The following is a 20,312-nucleotide window of genomic DNA, read 5'->3' as shown; positions in this document are numbered from 1 at the left end:
AAAATCATCATCTTCATAAGCCATAAGAAGTCTATAGTTATTACTCTTTTCATCTTCATCACCATTTGATAAACCATCGCTATCTTCATTAGTGTAGTAGCTCCTTTTACTTACACTTTGTTTTCTATTCCATTTTGTAGATTCTTTTCCTTTATCATATTTATCTTTATGAGGACATTTGGCAGCATAATGACCGATTCTACCATAGGCAAAACATTTGAAAGGTAATTTACCTCTGAATCTTCCGAATCCTCGTTGAAGCTTCTTGACAAAGTTTGCTTCCTCTTCTTCTTCTGAAATATGTCCTGATTCATTGAGTTCTTCTTTTCCTTTTGCTGAAGCTTTAAATGTGGCTTCTCTCATATCTGATGGGCCTCCCTTTCTCATTTCAAAAGCAGTTAAGATTCCATGAAGTTATGTCATAGTAATAGTCTGCAGATCTTGTTTTTCTTCTATGGCAGATACTTTTGATTCAAATTTAGCAGACAAGGATCTTAAAACTTTTTCAACTAAGGTAACTTCCTTGATCTCTTCACCCAGACTTCTCATGCAATTAACAGCCTCATCTACACGTAATAAGTAACTAGCTATACTTTCATCATTTTGCATCTTGAGATTTTCAAATTGAATTCTGAGAGTTTGCAGTTTAGCACGTTTTACCTGAGAGTCTCCTTCATAGCTTAGAATGATTCTTTCCCATATTTCTTTGGCTGATCTGAGTTGCATAACCTTGACAAATTCTGATTGTGATAGAATTGCTAATAATGTATTGACAACCTTGGCATTGGTTTCATATTGCTTTTTACCTTCCGCATCTGTAGGAATTGCTGATGGAACTGTGTATCCTCCTTCCACGATTTCCCATACGTCTGTTCCAAGTGATTGAAGATAGGTTGTGGTTCTTATCTTCCAATAAACAAAGTTTCTCCCATCAAATATAGGCGGTCTAATGGATCCCCCGCTTTCTTGATTACTCATGATGATGGATCTTCCTTCAAGTGATCAAGCTTTTTCTAAAGGACCTGCTCTGAATCCAATTGTTGGAAATAAAAGTGAGAGGGGGGGGGTGAATCAGTATTATCAGATCAATAATTTAATTTTCAAAACTAATTTGTATACGCCACTTTAGACAATGCAGTAAGAGTAGAATAAAGCATGACACACACATAAACACCAAGATATAAGGTGGAAACTCAATGTGGGTGAAAACCACCTGCTGCAATTGTCTATGTCTTCCTTTAATATTAAGAGAATTCTGTTTACGAATTTTGTACTGGTGCAGCCTTATACCAGAATGTAGGCTTCTACTTGCAGAAGGCTACTACCTTCTCTTTTCTTCAGGGACCACGTTTCATAAATTTTCAAACTGGATCCATAAATATCACCATTCTGTCCTTTTGCTGTTGTTCCTTCGCTTTACTGTTCCTTCTTCTTATTGTTCCCTCGTTGTGTTGTTCCTTCACTTGTTGTTCCTTTGGCTTGTTGTTCCTTACCCTTGTTGTTCCCTAGTCGTGTTGTTCCTTAGCCTTGTTATTCCTTCACCTGCTATTCCTTCACCTTATTGTTCCCTCGGTGTGTTGTTCCTTCACTTGTTGTTCCTTAGCTTGCTATTCCCTCGGTGTGTTGTTCCTTAGCTTGTTGTTCCCTAGCTTGTTGTTCCCTCGGAGTGCTATTCCTTCGCTTGTTGTTCCTTAGCTTGTTGTTCCCTCGGTGTGTTGTTCCTTAGCTTGTTGTTCCCTAGGCGTGTTGTTCCTTAGCTTGTTGTTCCCTCGGCGTGCTGTTCCTTAGCTTGTTGTTCCCTCAGCATGCTATTCCTTAGCTTGTTGTTCCCTCGGCATGATATTCCTTAGCTTGTTGTTCCCTAGCTTGCTGTTCCCTCAGAGTGTTGTTCCTTCGCTTGTTGTTCCTTAGCTTACTGTTCCTTAGCTTGCTGTTCCCTTGGATTTTTGTTCCTTTGCTTGCTGTTCCTTCAGCGTGATGTTCCTTAGCTTGTTGTTCCCTAAATCCAGTAACCACAACCCTAGCCAGAACCCTGAACACTGCAACAACAAACAGAAGTAGCTAAAACATATTTTATAAGATATACACTACTTCCATGTGCAAGCCTGCGTGCATATGCGCTTTCCTCAAGGCAAACCCACGTACACATCTGTGTACAAATATGCAAATCAAAATGATGTATATGCTGTTTTGATATGCAAAAACAGTGTGTATATGCGCCTTGTCTAACGTGAACCTATGTACAGATCTGTAAATGAAGATTTAAATATTGCAATAATTCCAAACTTCAGTCATACCCAGACCATTATATTTACAGACTACAACTTGCACCAGTTATTCAGACAAATGATCAACCATAAAAATAATTCACTTCAAGCCTTAAGATCATTAGATCTTATCCTTCATCAAGCGCTAAGGTTCATCCTTGGTTCAGATCCAGCTATGCACCATAACCCAATAACTTGCGTACTAGACCTTATACTTCATGAGGAATGCAAAGCTTGCCACACATAGCCTAATGATCTTCTCCTCCTTTTATAATCTTAATACCATGAATCAAATACCACAGACCAAAAACTTAGTTTTCCAATCTGTACGTGCTATAGACTATACACTATAGACTATATGCTCTACGCTATATGATATGTGCTAAAGTGCGTGTGAACGATATATGCTACTTTTGGTTTGTTAACTCATGAGTATATGCTACTTTGTCAAGATGAGCCTACGTATATCTCTATTCTGTGAAGTCTGTTCTGAATTCTGTGTTGTTTAACATGCTGAATTGTGATCTGTCTTTTGAGTGAGTTGCCATCAAGGATAACACCTGTGTCATAATGCCAACATCAGCCCTAACAGTTATTGTGACAACCACAATGAGTTAATCAATATAACATCTAATTATGTATTCCAGTGTGTAAGATTATAGCAACAACAAGGTAAAAATACTAACACTTGAAACGATATGTCAAATACTTAAGAAGTTTTTAGTTTACATATAAATCGAAAAGTATAAAATCATGTTTAACAACAGAAAGGGATTAATAAATATGGGAGCTACAATAGTCAAAGCAGTGAGACTTTTGTAAAGGTAATTTAATTTGCAAGGCTAAAAAGGGATGTCTACCTGTAACGGCACAACACCAGCTCCATCCCCAAAAAGAACGCAGGAGCTTTGATCTGTCCAATCAACATATCTAGAAAGAGCATCTACTCTAATAACCAAAACATTTTTAAATCCACCCCCTGTCATTGTTCCAAGAATACTAACCACAAGTAAATGAATTATACAATTTTTTTTTGGATTTATCAACAATAAGAATAGACACAACAACTCACCTTTTAGGAAAAATGTAGTTGTTACAAGACCCAACACAAAGCCATTACAAGAAGTTTTAATGTCAAAAGCCAGGGCTTTTATACAACCCACCTCACTTTTCACCTGATATCAAAATTGCATTTTTTCTAATATAGAATCATGAGTATGAATAATTAATGCAAAACTTTACAAAAAAATATCTAAAATCTACACATAGTAAACTATATTTGTTAAAATTATACAAATTGACACAAAAAATAGTGCTTTTATACAACCCACCTCACTTTTCACCTGATATCAAAATTGCATTTTTTTCTAATATAGAATCATGAGTATGAATAATTAATGCAAAACTTTACAGAAAAATATCTAAAATCTACACATAGTAAACTATATTTGTTAAAATTATACAAATTGACACAAAAAATACCAATTTAATATGGTTAAGGGAAAAAAATGTTATGTCCTAAAGACATAGGTTGTCAGCATGAAAAAACATAATCCTAACAATAACATAAAATCCAAAAAAAATGGAACTTTTGAGAGTTGAAAACAAAATGTTTAATAGACCCTTGGTTGGATCCCATTTAAAAACTAGAACAATTATATATTTCCATAAAATCAACACATGCACAATCATTAATATCAATTACTTTTCATTTGGATATCACGAGGCAAGCCACTTTGTGGTGGCTACCGCATGCAATTTTCATTCAAACCCAATAGGAATGTAGTTGCAGAAAGATGTTCATATACCAACATAATTATCGATATAGATGGAATACTTTGTGGTACCATTTTATTACATATGTGAGAAGAAAATACTACTAATAGAGAACTGGCAATTTTTTAAAAACATAATACACATGCACAAAAGAACAAGTTTTGAAGACACCAAATCATGCCAATGATTGCAAAATGTATCCCAATGAGAAACTCTTACAGTGAAGTTCTTTGATTAAGTCTGTGTAAATGCATTTGAAATTGGTTTGCTACCTTGCATAGGTAACAAATGTAGCCTCAATCACAAGGCCCACAACATTGAGGGAAGCTCATTTGTTGAAAATTCAAAACATTAAACCTAACTATTGATTGAAGTGTGGTTTACTGACCATGGGACATGTGGGTTAGAGGACCATCAAATTCTGCTGAATGATTAAAATAGAATTTTATTAGCTATGATATTACATATGTTGTGTCGGTTAGTCTAGTTATCCATATGAAAAATATGCTCACTTTCTCGTCCTGGTTATGGTTTGCTTCTAGTTTCCCTGTGTTCTAACTTCCATCTAGTATCAATTGTTTCAACCATTTGTAATTTCTTGTCTTTATGCAATATGCAAAGAGGTTTTCAATACCTTTGCAGATCAAATAGGGCATGTCTAGATCACCATATATAAAATTCTATAAATTTTATAGAATTTTATATATGGTGATATAGACATGCCCCATTTGATCTGCAAAGGTATTGAAAACCTCTTTGGATATGCTGGCCAGTGGCAACTCTCAGCTATGATGGTTTCACTATCCAAGCAAAAATTCAACTTTAAAAAGGGGAACAAGAAAGTCTCCTTAGGTAATGAAAAGCCAATTACAAACTTCTTTTCTATACGTCTTATAGGTTATTTCCTTAATGATTTTTTGATCGGATTTTGAACTGCTGTGAGACTCAGCTCAAACAAATTCATGAATAGGTGGCTAAATGGTAAATACAGGTATGCTCCAAAAAGATAGAGGATATTGACAGTGATGTTGTTATAAAAAAGTCTCTTCAGTCACTAAGAAGCAAGCTAATAAAATAAGGAAAATAGGGATGCTTAGCTTGTGGAAAATAAGGATGCTTTGCATATATTATGACAAGCACTATAAACTAATTGCAAGGAATAGCATACTAAAATATGATAGAATGATCATCTTTGACTCATAGATTTGCAAACAGGAGGCACAAGTTCATTCAAAAAGAAAAATGATTTTCACAAGGCAATACAAACTATTTGTGAGAAGCAACAGACTAAACTAGGATAACAATCATATGCTTTAAGTCAGAAATTTGCACAACATGTATAGATTCCTCCGCATGCAACAAAAGAATCTTGATAAGCACAATTATATACAAGATCTACCCTATATAAGAGAAATTATATACAAGAACATACCTGAAATTTTCCAAGAATGTGTCAGGTATGGCCAGCAAGTCCCCTCATCCACAATGAAAGCCATCGCACAAAGGGACATTTACTTACTCCCCAAAAAACTAGAACAATGGGTATGATATTTTATTTTTTTTTTTTTTTGGTGGGGGACGCAAGAATAGCAAAAGATAATGTCAACCATTTTATCATCAACTTGTAGTTAACATCTTTAGATCCATGTTCAGCTCGGTGTTGCTGAAATTTGAAAATGGACAATCCAAACTAGAAGCAACTAGTTCTAGTACTGCTTTGAGAATTTCCAGTCAAAACCCACCCATGAAACTAGAATTGATTAGTTTTTCCCAAAACTTCCAGTTCAGGAAAAAACCGATCAAACTGGATAGTTTGACCAATTTTGTACCATTATAGCCCCAACCTAGAAAAAGGAAAAAATAAACCTACAAAAAATCCTAAAACTGCCATAAACCTCATTTCCCATCTATTTAATCATTCCCCCTATATTTGCTTCACAACCTTCTCATTGATCATTTGAGCAACAAAGAGTGTTAATGTTGGACACCTAATCCTCAATGGGTTAGTGTGGAAGCCGAATAGACAAAAGGAGTCCAAGAGACCTTGGGATGTGGAACCCAACTTGTTAATAAAAATTGTACTCTCATGTTTTATCCTCAGATATTCTTGTTGCCCATGTGTGTTTAACATGGTATTAGAGCAGGCGTACTCCTGCCCTACATAATTTCTTTGAACCATTTTTCTTATGGTATTTATGAGCAGGTCCTATTTTTAGTATCTCTGCCTTTGTAACTCATATCATCTTGATTCATATAATCCACTGTCCTGACAATGGTATAATCTACTGCTCAAGGTCTGCCATAATCATTGTCTGCGCCCTCTGCGCTCCTTGGGCTGGGCATAATTTTCCTCTCTATGTTCTCTGGGATCTTTGCCATAATCATCTTCTACCATCTTCCGCGCATAGACCAGTTCGCCCTCTGACAGTTCTTCTCGGTGGTTTAGCTAGAATTGCTGGAAATTTAGTGGTATTTTTTACTATCTTGATATCTGAGTGCCTCTTTGTTGTTTGGTCCACTCTGGCCCCCACTTCTTGAAATTGGAATAGCATGAGAGTCAAATTTCCTGCTTCAACAATGGAAATTGGTAGCTAGTAGGTGAAATTAGTTCGCGACATCATTGACTTTGCTTGGTGGCCTCAATGTCAAACTCGGCATTGGTATAAACCATGATGAAGGCATTGTTTTTGGAGATCTGATTCTCCTTCTGTTTGTCAATGTCATGCTTTTCATACTTGTTGCATATGGTGTACACCCGCATGAGAATGTCGATGATGTTCTCTGTTAGTTGACCTGGAAGTTAACGCTATCTCTGTCACATGAATTGCGTCTTCCTCCATCGAATGAACCTCTGATGCAAAGTGGTTAATGGTGCTGGCTGTGGGGTACGAGTCTTCCCACGGTGGTGTATTGGTAAAGTCCTGTGCTGATGCTACACTCTGAGAGCTGACCGATCTGGTAAAAGAGGTCACACCGGTAGCAAGGAGAAGAGATGCAAACCTATCATTTGCATCGAGTTATGTAAGTTTTTGCACTGAGACACATTGCAAGGGATTTTTGGGTTTGCAATTGTAAGAGATTTTTGACCAAAAAAAAAACATACCTCTATTGGAGTGCTGTATATACCTTTTTTGAATGCGCTATAAAGTTTTGAACGCCTAGCTGGGTGTTTGTACCGTATTATGCACGACGATCCTGCATGCTCGTGAGTTATCACCTACTACTTGGAGACACCTAAACTACTGTTAAGTTGAATGCGAAAAGAGAAATTGTACAAAAGGCTAACATGGGTTCTTGGTAATTGACATGGGTTCTTGGTAACTCAAATGTAGAAAACTGTCCAGAACACCTAGCTTGGTGTTCACACAGAGTGACTTTTTTTAGAATGTTTAGTCTATTTAAGAGCAAGAGGGGGCAGAGCCCCTGCAGGGGTATTGTAGCGATATACATGTAAATGAATGGTGCAAAGGTACGCAGGTAAAAAGAAAAACGAAAATAGAAAGGGCACTTCACTTTGAATTTGAAATTGTCAAATATGACAACTGTTTTTATGAATGTTTGAATTTGAAATGTCAAATATGAAGAATGTTTCTATGAATTTTCAATGAACATTTGATTGGATGCACGTCATAGGATAAGGATTAATGGGATCCACGTTATAAGATTCACAATGGTGGGAATAGATCAATATGGCATTTGATTTGAGTTATTTAATGTCCTGGGTTGTATCCGATTTGAGACTCACTGCTGTAACTGCTTGTCAAGAAAACACTGTACATTCACTATGGAAAAAGGAAGATGAGTACGCAAATATTTGGAGCCTATGCTTTTGAAGAGTGCCTTGCTGGAATATCTTATTTGTATGGATGATATATCAGAGCCTCCTTGCTGAAGATAATCCAGGTTCCTCTATCTCCGTGTATTGTAAATTTCGTTTGTGAGTTAATGAGATATCTGATCATATGTAATAAATAAATAAAAATGTGTAGAATGTGTTCAAAGTCTTCAAGAGCTGTGCCAGATGGTCCATTGGAACACTGTCCCTATTTGTTGTCTTGGTGATTTGTAAATTCAAACCCTGTGTTGATTTGAGCATTTGATACACAAACTATTTGTTAAAATACTACAGTGGACCAAACCATACAAACTCAGGACTCTTTGTGGTTTTCTCTTAGTTATCCCGGTTGGGTTTCCTATAGTGGACCATTGTTTTCTTTGAAGAAAGAGGCAAGATCAGAGAATATTTGTTCGTATCCTAGTCAAAGTATTTATATATGAGCATTCAAGTCCTGTCCATGACATGGTGTTATAATTGTTGAAGTTTTGAAAGCCATCATTTCTGCTTTGAAAGTGAAGGAGTATTTGAAGGATCCAAGCAAGTTTGTAGTTGTTGCTACCCCTGTGTGGCATTGTATTTAAAACTCATTATAGTGCATTGATTCCTTGATTCGACTGTTGCATAAGAGTTTGGTGGGCTATATAAAGGCTGTGATTGTTTTGACAAATAAAAATAATCTTTTGTGGAGAAAAGTTTAATCGGTTGTATTGTCAGAACATAGTGTTGATCATGAGTAAACTCTTATTTTGGTGCTTGCTAGTTGCACACTGATCACTTGATGCACATTTATAAAGGATATTGCTGTGTACTGTGAGTGGGTATTACTTTTCTGCATTGAGTAGTAGTTGTGATTAGTTTTTAAGGTGTAAATCTGAGATTGAAGAAAAAATGGCCAGAATCAGTGAAGTATTAGAGTTCCTCAAAACTCTCATATTGTCTACTAATCATGATACATTAAAAGTCAGCAAAGTTTCTCTCACAGACATTCAGGTCTGTCTACAAAATGCACAAGAGAAAATTTATTTTTTGCAGCTCGAATCTTAGCTACAGCAAGAAGAATTAAAACAGAGGAGTCATTCTGAACATGTTTCTATTCAGAACATTGACACTGCAACCCATCAGAAGCAAGTCAATAATGTTATAGTTTGTTTAGATTTAGTACCAAATAAAGCAGCAGTTGTACATGCAGATGCAGAAACTCAGTCTGCACTTCCCAAGCCCATCATCAGACCTTTGGAACAACTTGTCCACAACAAGCACATAACTGGTCTTGGATATGAGAAGGACTTGTCCTTTCATATTCCAGCCTACTCAAAGCCCATTCAGTTTCAGAGTGTTGGATTCCTTCATGACAGTTCACCTCCAGCTGTTCTAGATTCTGCCCCTCTTCCACAAGCAACAACAACAGATTATGAAATGCCAACACTGTGACCGAGTTGGCCATTTGAAAGATCATCGTTTTGATCTTCATCCATGTAAGCACTGTCATAAAACCACCCATTCTTCACACAGATGCTTTAGAAACAAGCCTCCTGTAAGAACAAAGATTCATCTTGGATGGATCGCTTCTTGGAAATGGGCATCAACAGCCAAGAAGATATTCCAATCACATGTCAGAACTTGTTCCAGAGTATTGAACAGTCTTGCAGTTGAGTTTTCTCCATCATATCACCTTGTATCTGACAGGGGGGGAAATGATGGTCATCTACAAGCTTCAAAGTCACATCAAGCGAGCCTAAGCCACAACTTGCCATACCAGATTCAGAGTTGTAGCCAGAAACAAAGATGCCCCTGAGCATGCCTTCATGCCTTGAGTCGGTAATCTGGGACACTTCCTCTAGCAGAAGACTTCAACTTCTTGCCAGTTTCGAAAGAATTCTAGGAACAAAGTTGAGAACACTTCCTCTAGCAGAAGACTTCATCTTCTCACCAGTTTTGGAAGAGTTCTAGGAATTGCATTAAGCATTCCAGAGTTGTTGGTCATCCTTAAACCATCATAGGTTGAGACTTCCCTTTTCAGGTTGAAGTTCTCCCTTTTATGCTGGGTGAGACCTCCCTTTATTGGTTGAAGGTTTCCCTCTTCAAATCATTAGGATCACTTCCTCTAGCAGAAGACTTCACTTCTTGCCAGTTTTGGAAGAGTTCCAGGAACTGCACTAAGCGTTCCAGTGTTGGTGGTCATCCTTAAACCACCACCCTTTATACCAACATTTCAGAGAGCACATTTAGCCTAGTTTTGCCATGCATTTTTGCACATTTTGTATTTCAGCTCTCTTCTTGGACTCATACATAACCCTTCGGATTAAGGGGGGGAATGTTGGATACCTAATCCTCAATGGGTTAGTGTGGAAGCCGAATAGACAAAAGGAGTCCAAGAGGGATGTGGAACCCAACGGTCACAATATGTACTATAAATGTATATCACTTGTTAATAAAAATTGTACTCTCGTGTTTTATCCTTCAGATACTCTTGCTGCCCATGTGTGTTTAATAGATTCAAAATATATTCTTGTGTTGATTCATAGTGCTTCTCAGTCTGATTCAGAGAGTTTCATCCGATGATTTAGAGAAATCAAGATTCGATTGGGGAGTTTCTTGGATTATTGATTTGAAGATTTGATTGGGGTGCTTCTTGTTTTTTTGGTAATGTTGTAAACATCATGTCAGAAAAAATATCACCAAGAATCAGGAAAAGAAAATATTGACAACATCAGGAAAATATCACAAAATATAGGCAAATTTAAAAAATACAAAATTATTCAAACACACAAATAATTCACTTTATGTCCCTCCATCGATGAGTAGGGAAACTAATTTCATGCATCTCATGACAATATCGAGATATTTACAATATTTTCATGCTATTTTCGAGAATGAAAACACTGCACAGTTTAGCGGCAATAATATCGTTCTGGGGTAAAATTTGTGACATTGCAATAATACCAGGACCATGATAATCACAATGCTTGCAACAGTGGTTTTTGGAGCTACTCTTTTTCCAATTCCATATGTTGATTCAATCTATTCCCGCAATTGATTTAGATCTACTCCTGAAACTGATTCAGAGTGAAGACTTGGAACTTGTAAAGGTATTTACAAATATTCTTCAAACACTATTTCTCTTAAGAGAGTTTGTTAAAAAAATCTAGAAATTAAATGTCAGGCTTTATTTGCAAATTATTTATGTGGTAGAAAAAATGCCATGGCTCCCAAACACAAAAACAATCCTACATGGAACCATTGCCAAATAGTTGGGGATGAAATGGTATGCAACTATTGTCCCATGGAAATTGGTGGGGCAGTGGTTATACATAGACTGAGAGTCAAAAAAACACCTAGAAAATATACTAGGGAAAATTCAATATTTATCTAAAGACTCAGCAAAATTATAATCTGACATGCACGCTGCTATTAAAATCTATAACATGAGGTAAAATATATGCAAGAAGAAATAAGAAGAAATGGAAGTGAACATGATAATGAAAACCATAGTTCTGAAGACTCCACTACTCATCCTGCTAGAATCCCAATCCATCCAAAACATGAGGGTGATTATGGCACAAAGAACACAATCCTAACAGGCAAAGAGTTGACTCAATCTTTGTATCCAACAGGCAACAACACCCTTAGTTCTTAGCCCACCATTGATAACAAATGGAGGAAGTTGCTTGGGAATGCATGGCTAGATGGTGACATGATGCAAAGATAAATTACAATCTAAGTTCAGCAGGATACAGATAGGGATCTGGACACAGATTTGCCAAAAATTTTAAAAGTCAGGATCCAGATATAGTAGGAAAATGGCAAGTACAAAAATATTTTGTAATATATATAAAGAGAGACAATTAAAAAAAAATAGTCAATAATCAAAACCATTCAGGAATGACAAGAGTAAAACTAAAAGTTTATAACCAAGACCAAAAAAGAAAATTCTAATGCATGTTACTATTATCCATCCATGTATTATAACTGATAATTTGATAATTCATAATCACCATTGACTATTGATAATTTTGAAGACCATATCGGCATGAGAACATTGAAATTCATAACAATATTTTTGTAAGCAACATCCACATGTCCATATCAACAGTGAATAAAGGGGTGCCTTGAAGACCATGGCAAGACTAAATAACAGTATTAGTGAAATGACCAACACCGTAGCACATAAGGGTAGAATAGACATTGAGAACAAACCTTGAACATGATGACAGATCAAACCTTCTCAAACCTTGACATTGCACAAAACATTAAGTAAAATGATCGGCCTCCAGTTTCTCACCATATCCTTTCTATTCCTTTAAGAATAAGCTTGATCAAATATGCATTTACTTGCTCCCCCATGTGCCTATTTCCAAGGATTTTCAACACACCCCAAGGAAACACTTACATGAATTCAAGACACATTTCTAGCCATTGAAATGGTAATTATAACAAAACAACCCAACATCAAAGTGATTCCCTACAATAGAAACTAACATTAACAAGTTAACAAATAAATGCGCGTAGAACTTCACATTTAACTTCAATGTCACTACAGTTCATTTTTAGGTTAGTCAGATTCTTCTATTTTAATCAATGCAACAAAGGTACTGAGTTTAAACTTTAAAGGCATGCCCTTATATCAAATCATACACAAAAATTGTCACAACAAAGCCCAAATGTTGGCTACAAACATCATCTCAAAACCAAAAACATGGCAATACGAGGAGTTTTGATATCAACAAAATTGTGAATTGTATAATTTCAAAATCCAACACCTCCGAATTGAGATTAGCCTAGACAAATGCAATTGCTCACTAAGCCAATCAATACATGATAAAAAAAGAATTGTTTTCCACTTAATGAAATGCATTTAAACTCCATGTTAACTACTATAACATCAATAAAATATGATACCATCATGATATAGATTCTACAACTAATAAATTCCCATAAAAATGCTAACGATATAGCATAATATCTCTAGTCCAAGTAGCTCCTATATTATGGAAAACATTAACTCAAACAATTTGAACCAAGAAGAAACATGGGAAAACAAAAAATATGGAGTACAAATACATTAAAGTGTCATAGCAAAGTTAACGATAATTATTCAGCTATAGATCGAATAAATATCATATGATACTTAGGGAGAACCACCAAAAGATCATCTGGAGTAGACGTACACATCAAAACCAAGTAAACATCCTCTAGCTTGACTTTCGCCATTTCAAGGGCTCTTCTAGATGACTCTATAGCTAAACCAATTAGTGTTTCATCACTTGCGAAGCAAAGTGAGCTTAATGACGTTTTATTCCATGTAAGTGAGGAGGTTTTGGCAGGCCTTTTTTTAGTATCCACAAAAAAATATCAATTATATACTTTCCTTCATCTATTCTTTCCTTTGAGTACAATTATTCAATCCCCATTCTTACATAGTAAGCCTTATTTCCTTCCATATGCAAGAGTTCCTAATTAAGTGTTCCTTGTAATGATGCTCCCTAATTCTTCATTAAATATAAGATCTAGTACTACTCGGAGCCTCAATATGTAGGGAAAATATGTTTTCAACTTATAGAACTTTAAATGGTCATTCCAGTTAAAATATCTTCAACAACTTTATAGTCTTTGTTGTTTCTAAGGCCTTTGGGATTGGACATACAATACCAAGCCCTGTTGGCTAGGGATAAGATTTCTTAACAACCTGTTAGTGCTACATCCACTCATGTTCCCAACATCATCATCAAAGTTGAGGTGCCTCGTTTGATTAATCCACAGTAACTGAAATGATTCAATTTGCTGGTGACAATGTGTTTGTAACAACACTTTCCCAATAACTATAAAACCTGAATATAGAATTTTGGTAGCTACCTCACATAGAACTTGTTAGCAATTTCGAATTCCAACATCTCTATCCACTTTCTTAATCTAACAAATAGGATTTTCTAGCAAGCAATCACAAAAAATGTATATTTACATAAAATCTTTGGAGGCTTTCTAGCATCAGCTGCAAAAGTAATCAACAAAAAATATTTTACAATAGCTCTAGTCATCAGCAAATAAGTAAATGACACTTGGAGTGTTACTATAGTGATCCATATAATTAGAATTTGGTTGTGTTGTAACTAGGAGTAGTGAAGGTGGCACTTAAATTTTTGGGGCACAAGAAGTTGCTTTTGTTATTAGAAAAAGATGATTAGATGCATTATTTCCATATTCAGATGATCCTCCAACATCACCATTATTTTCAAACAAAACACCTTCCCATTTGGCCTATTGCATGTCAGTGCTAATGAAATTTTCTACAAGACTACTGCTATGGTTTGTTGCAAATTAGAAGATGAAAGATGGGGCATGCCTAGTGTTTTTCTAAGCATGCCACCAATGGGAATGGAAATGGAGACTGTAAATTTCCCACTGAAATCTTAGTAGCACCTTCTATGCCTACTTCCATGACACCACTAGCATTAACCGTAGTCAAGTTTGCACATTGAGCATTTTCCAAAGAAAATCAATTGCGCAAAAGGGAACTTAACTGGCTTTGGTGTAATGCATTACAACCCAAAATCAATGATCCAGAATTTAAGCTTTTGTTTAGGAGAACTACGAAAGTGACCAATATCATCATGTCATACTCTTTGAGAGGTGAGAGAGTTCATATTTGGAAACATCTAATTTGATATTATTGCTTCAATATTCCTTAGCTTGCAATCTTGTTTCAATCACAACTCCACCTACAAAAATTAACACTTGACATGCCAAATGTTTCTGCTTGATATGTCAGGGATGGAAAGATTGTGGGGTGAGGAATTTCTGTGTGACGCTTTTCCAAGTTGAGTATTTTGCAACATCGGGCATTAATTAAGCCTTTGCAAAGGGAGCTGTGAACCTAGAGACAAATAAAAAGCCAAATGATGTTCCAATGAGGATTAGTGAGTGAAGCAATTATTGTGCCTTTCTTATGTTGTAGTTAACATTATAAGTCAAGTTAGGCATGAATAATTGAATTGTTTTTTCCAAAGGTTCTCCATAAATGGTGCACATGAATAGATCCAAACCATGACCTGGTGCGCTAAAAGTGTGCTTTCTCTCAAATAAGTAGCCATGTATGTAATAAATGTGTAAAATTCCACCTTGGACATCAATGTTAGAAGTACTAGACTAGAAAGACAAATAACTTGTTGTTCCTCCATATAAGAAATGACTCTAGCAAACGGATTGTATTCTTTGTGATGAATAGATCTCAAAGTCAAAAGAGATCCAATAATTTGTGAAGTTTTTGTTGCAAATTCTGCTACAGACACTTTGGGCAACCATACCAATTAGTATGAATAGCCATGCATAACCTCGAAGCTGCACTATTATGCTTATCATGTCATCCACGTATTTCAGATATCAAACAAGTATGCCAATTGTTAGCTTATCATGAATTCTGAGAGTATGCTAAAGCTGTTTTCGAAAACCACTTGTGGGGGTTGAGCCCAACAGTTGGCTACCAGATAATCCCTATAAATTTGAACTTGGTACACATGGTTTGCTGCCTACAAGAATTTATCAAATTGAACAATGAAAGGGTAGAAGACTACTATGTATTGCATAGAACATAATGCCCTTGCTGATGCATATGGGCTCAAACTCTAGTAAATGACCATTGATGGGCTCTAAGAGAATCACACAGCCTAAATCCTTCATAAATTATTAGAGTCACCAGTTTATTAGATGGTTCTAGTCCAGTCCGACCCTTGACCACTTTCAATACCAAATCCAACTTCTAAAACATTGTTTGTTTGTCTCTATCAATACATTTGTTGTGTAGTTCCTTGAAGCCAATCAAATATTGCATAGTGCATATCTTCTTAAATCTCATGGATCTTCTAAGAATTATATCTTTTTGTTAGTATTAAACTAACATAAATGCATAGATTCATATATAGATAGGCGTTCTGAACGAACAATCTTTGAAAGGAATCCACATTATCATTACCTTGACTCTAGGGCGTTGTATTTTAAAATTTTGGCAAGGTCTTGAAAGCTTCATTGTTGGCTGAATGATATTTTTTTTCTTTAAATTTGGATATTGGTTTATTTCTCATATTGTTGAAACATTCAAGAACAGTCATGTGAATATATCTACACAAGAGAATGTTGTAAACCACACTCCAAATCTTATGCCAGAGAAAGATAGTGGAATTCATGCCATTAGGCTCCTGCTTTCCTTTCCAGAATCTATTGGAGACACAGGGATAAAACTCAACCAGGACCTGCATATAAATGATGTTTGATCAGAGGGATTCCACCCAATACCATTCATAAGAAAATGGTGAAATCCCAAGGATGATACTCAACCAAGATTTTCATATAAATGATGTTTGATCAGATAGATTCCATAAATTAGCATGCATTAGACAATGGTGAAATCCCAAGGTTGTTGTAAGAGTTACACCCCATCTTCAAGGTTTGCATGTATAGAATGAGAAGATCACTAATTACTCAGGTTGAGTGATCCAAAATGATTTTCTGGTAAAGTCAAAGTGGCTAGGCAGATTGAAGCCTCTTTTGACTAAGGTTTAATGCTATTGCACTAAACCCATGATACCACAGGCTTGGCTCATAAAGCTGTAGCAGATAAGAGATGTGGAATGGTAGTCAACACTATCATCAGTAACACACTTCACCTTATACATCTCCCTAGAATCATAGTTACTTGGTTTGTGTTCATGTTTGAACATAAAATTAAAAAAAAATAACCCCATACAAAAATTCAATAAAATTCACCATTAAATTCAAATATATCTATATAAAAAACTTACATATAATTTTTTCAATATAACATATATCAAATAATAAATATATTAAATTTAACATTTATAAAACATGATACATATAACTTAATAATTGAAAAGAAAATATTGACAAGCTTTATTTATTATAGATTCAAAGATATGTTTAGGCCAAAGAATTTACGGATATAAATCACTAAAGATAAGCATTCAGGAAGATTCTATTGAAAGAACTAGAACCAAATGCAAAAAGGTGAGTCTCAATGTATAGCACAAGGTTTCAATAAGTGGCACAAATACAACGCAGTTCATAATCTTGGCAAACTGGAGGAGCAGGTTAATGGACAAAAAGTTGCTACCAACAACAAGCATATAGAAAAGGACTTGTCTCACATCATCCCCAATGCAGAGTTTTCAAGAAACAAGAAGAAAAACCCCTCTTTGACCCAGATCTATAATAGCATGCCAAAGAAATGATAACATGTCACATGGAATCAACCTCAAAGAAGAACCCCCTATTGAATGGTATCAAAGGAAAGCTACAACAATTCAATGATGAATACTACTTGTTGAAAGCCCTCCAAGGTTCAGAGCTTGCTCCAAAAGCTAGGGATGAGAGACAAAGGGAAGACCACGAGGCTGGAGAAGACATCCACCATCCCATTTCCTTGAAGTGCATGAATAACATGAAGAATCTTATGTCCCCCTCTCTATGAGGGTTTAGTTTATATATTTTATTTCTATTGTTCTAATAGCATAGGATTTAGTGGCTAGTAGCCAAGCTATATACAACACTGGCATGTCTTACTTCTATTATTTAGTGGACAACAACCCAACTATACTTAGTATTATTTTCCTTTGAGTATATTACAAGACAATGGACAAAGGCCCAACACTATTGTTCTAAAGCTTGGTCCGACTTGGCTCGATGGGCCAGTTTGGTACCAAATAATACCTACTTAGCCAAGTAGATGCATGATGACCCCATACAGAATCCAAGAAAAAAATTCACTATTCAATTAAAAAACTTAAAAAAACAAAGCATTAAACTGATCAAATTTATATAAAGAGATATCCCACCCCTCTATTTGTCTCACACCTTTCTCACAGAGCATTTGTGAGCATTTCAAGTTTTGGAGCAAAGCTGAAATCTTGAAGAGCAATGTGATGCTTGAGCTTGGTGCTAGTTTGGCATTTGTTTGAGGTTGTTTGTAATGGATTTAGGCAGCTTAATCAAGAGGCTATAATGTATCTTGAAGCTTGGAGGAGTTGTGGACCAAATTCTTGTGCCCACTGCCCATTATTTTCATTTCCAAGCATGTTTTCCCTCTCTTTAAATTGTAAATGTATATGCTCTGAAATATGTCCTTGTTTTTAATCTTCTTCTCTTCAAAATTTATGTGCCTCTTTAAATTACAAATGCAAATCATATGAAATCTGTCCCTGTTTTGAATTTGACTCAGACTTTTTAATTTGCACAGGTCTAGAATTATGCTACTTGGATTTAAGAAATCTAATGTTCTCTTTCAAACCGTAGATTGGAATTTTACCATGGTTTACACCCTTAGAGTCAAAGATCCTACATGGATCCATGCTAATCTGGATGATGTGAAAATTTATTGCAAATACTATGCATTAAGAAGGGTAGGGGGGTGGTAATTCATAGATTTAACGAACACTTGGATATTATAAGAGGCCAAGTTTCCCATGCATGGCCCCATTAGAGGAGATTGGGCATGTTAGATTTCAATTGCAAAACCAGCTTGCAAAATTTGAAGAAGAAAAGGCTAGGCCAAAAGGAGATGGTTGTAGCATGTTTTTCAGACTCTAAAGCTTATGGAGGCCATTTAGAGTCTCATTGTTGCTGATATATATTGGACTCGGTGCCAAAATGTTTTGATATATTCAACCTTACATGGTATATGTATGTGCCATGAGCAGAGTTTTGCACATTCTGTTTCAATGGTTTGGAGTCGTATATATTTTTTGGTAAATTGAGTCATTGAAATAATATTAGTCTGAGTCTGATTTTTCAAACATTGACCAACACATACACAAACTTTCCAAACTTCATATATGACATTATTCAAGCCAATTGACTTGATAGAGTATATAGTAGTTTCAATGTGAGGGTTTCTCAACTGAATTTTCAAATAGCATTTAAACATTTTGACAATTAGTATTTATGAACAAATGACTTACCATTTGCTTATTAAGAAATAGGAAGAAACCAATGCACCATAATTAGGAAACGTCTCAAGAGGTTGACACACTCAAAACAAAGATTTATGTCCTCCTAGTTGCTCTTGTGCCCCCTACACTGTCTAGGTAAACCATTCGAACCTCCTAACTGAACTAGAAGGAAAAATGGTATTTGTACCTCCACTGTACTAGTATCTAACTGATTTCAATTTGATTTCATTGCAATTTGTGGAACAGCCTTTGAGGAAGCAAGCTTCTCTTCCTCCCCAATCTTTGTTGCATGACAATAAGGCTTAAAGGACCATGCATCCTCATCAAAATTGACATCTCAGCTGAAAACCATCTTCCATTTAGACAAAATGTAGACTTTGTAAGCCTTATATGTCTCATTGTATCCCACCAAAGTACCATTCAAACTAGAGGGTTCCAACTTGGTTATTTTCTCCCCAACGATATGAATGTATACAAGACAACCAAAAACACCAAAATGTGATACTTGTGGTTTCTCACCAATGAAATATGTTTCTGGTGTCTTATCCTTCAATATCTAGTGAGGTCACATATTTGAAATGTAGATTTTTGTACAACATGCTTATGCCCAAAGACAAATGGGCAGATCTATGTCATGGATCATTGCCTTGGAAGTCTCTATGATGGGCCTATTCTTCCTCTCTACAACCACATTTTGATGTGTTTGGTAAGGCACTGTCAACTGGCTCTTGATCTCTATTTCCCTGCAAAAAGTGTCAAACTCTTTGGAGGTATATACTCCTCCATTATCTGATCTCAACACTTTAATATTCTCACCTGTTTGATTTTTCTACAAAAGATTTAAACTCTCAAAACTTCCCAACGACCTCATCCCTGGTGTTCATGACATAAAAACAGAGCTTCTAAGAGAAATAAATTAATCATCAATTAATATTACCTAATAATGAGATTGAAGTAATGGTTTCACATACATCTGAAATTTGTCCTCCTTTTCAATTTGACTCAGAATTTCTAATTTGCAAAAGTCTAGAGACATGCAAATCAGATTTTAGAAATCTAATGTTGCAACCTTTGACAGGATGCCAAGGCCCATGCTCCTTCAAAAGCAACTGCAACCAACATATACAAGCAACAAAATTGGAGGGGCCTTCCAATCAGTCTTCATATTTGAGATTAAAGGTGGTTACATTGTCACTCCTACAACACAGAGCTAAAAAAACAAAGCAACAACCTTCAGTAAACTGTGATAGGTCCAAAATGGATCTTGGACATCCCATGCTTAAAACATTCTAACAAAACTTCCCTATCCTAGGTATTAGCCCAACTATCCATATACATGGAATCCTAGAAGATTTCAGAACGTGCTCTCATACCATGTTAAATTTGCAAACCATGGTAAGCAGAGCTACAACTATCATCGCATTAAATAAGAAAAAAACTAAATACATAATGAAAGTCCCAAAACTAGAATACCTC

This window comes from Pinus tabuliformis, chromosome 4_2 (genome assembly GCF_031772625.1).
Source record: "Pinus tabuliformis cultivar Carrire ecotype Pingquan chromosome 4_2, CPIR1, whole genome shotgun sequence".
Classification (NCBI taxonomy): Eukaryota; Viridiplantae; Streptophyta; class Pinopsida; order Pinales; family Pinaceae; genus Pinus; species Pinus tabuliformis.
Note: the sequence above shows the minus strand (reverse complement) of the source record.